Raw genomic sequence first — 1,610 nt, 5'->3', positions numbered from 1 at the left:
CGTTTTTATTTTATTGGTATAACAAATTGAAAAATACTCTTTTTGTTTACAAATATTTCCTTGCAAAATGATAATCAAAAATAATATAAAGTGAGCACTGTACACCTTGTATTATGCGTGGGAATTGAAATCGATATATTTGAAAATGTAGAAAAAATCTAAAAATATTTTAATAAATTTCAATTGATATTGTATTTAACTGTGAATAATTTTCATAATCGTGCAATTAATTGTGATTGATTTTTTTAATCACTTGACAGCCCTAGTTCTTTATCATCGGAAGACATCACTTCTCTGTGGAGAGGAAAAAACTTCAAATTAAGTACCCAGTGGTCAAGAAATTGAGTTGAGTTTGAATAATCTGCGACTTAGTTGGTTACTTCATCAATATGGTTACAATGGCGCAGATCCACAAATCTACTTAGGCACTTAAGTCCCAATTTTGGGCTCCACTATGATCTACAAAACTTCCCTCACACCCTGTAGATGTCTAAACTGACTTGGTGTCTAATTTCAGGATAAAAGTTCCCTCTATGTCTAAGTTTCTGCCTCTGGGCACATCCATTGCAGGCTTAGTCTAGGCCGCAGCTGCCTAGACTATCTCTCACGTAAGAACATAAGAACTGCCATATTGGGTCAGACCAAAGGCCCATCTTGCCCAGTATCCTGTCTTCTGACAGTGGCCAATTCCAAGTGCCCCAAAGGGAATGAACAGAACAGGTAATCATGAAGTAATCCATCCCCTGTTGCCCATTCCTAGCTTCTGGCAAACAACCCCTAGACCAATCTGCAAACCTGAGGAAGACAGGTGTTCATCTGATTAATTCGCAGGTGAGAACCGCTTAGGTAGGCATGCTCAGTGGCTTCCATTGGGGAGGAGGTAGCAGTACCCTCCCCAACTTCTAGCCCAGTGGTTAGTGTACTTGCCTGGAATGTGGGAGACCCAGGTTCTTTTTTACCCCCTCTGCCTGCAGGTGCGGGGAGGATTTGCACAAGGGTCTCCCCACATCTTAGCAGAGGTGCTCTAACCAGTGAGCTGTGGGATGTTCTCATATGTGGCTCCCCTGGTCTTTCCTGTTGAAACTGCTCTACTGTGGATAAACGCTTGAATGATTCATCTACCTGCTGACTCTAGCCTGATGGTTTGGGCGCCCAAGGTCTAGTTCCCTGTGACAATGAATTTTAAGTAGTTATTTAGTGGAACAGCTTCAACAGAAGAGATTGAAGGCACCCCCTGCCATCAGAATCTCCTAGAGCTGAGTGTTTACAGTACTTTCTCTGGGGAGTATGGGAGACCCTTGTTCAAATTCTTCTCACAGGGAGTGGGGAATTGAACCTTGGTCTCCTACATCCCAGTGAGTGCTCTAACCACAGGGCTTAAAAGTTATAAGGTAGTTAACACTAACTCCTTGAGCTTTTTTGTGTGGAATGAGGCAGGCACCTAATTCATTTTCACAAGAAATAACTTAGGCACCTACTTGGCCTGACTGCAGAGAGAGAGGTGCCTGCCTATGACCCCAGGCTTAGATGCATATCTTCATGAAAGGGGCAGTGCTTATAACAGCTAGTATTATAAGAAGAGAGCAACTGGACGCTGGTACCAGAAATTG

Source organism: Lepidochelys kempii, chromosome 2, assembly GCF_965140285.1.
Source record: "Lepidochelys kempii isolate rLepKem1 chromosome 2, rLepKem1.hap1, whole genome shotgun sequence".
In the NCBI taxonomy this organism is placed as follows: domain Eukaryota; kingdom Metazoa; phylum Chordata; order Testudines; family Cheloniidae; genus Lepidochelys; species Lepidochelys kempii.
This window is presented reverse-complemented; position numbering follows the sequence as displayed.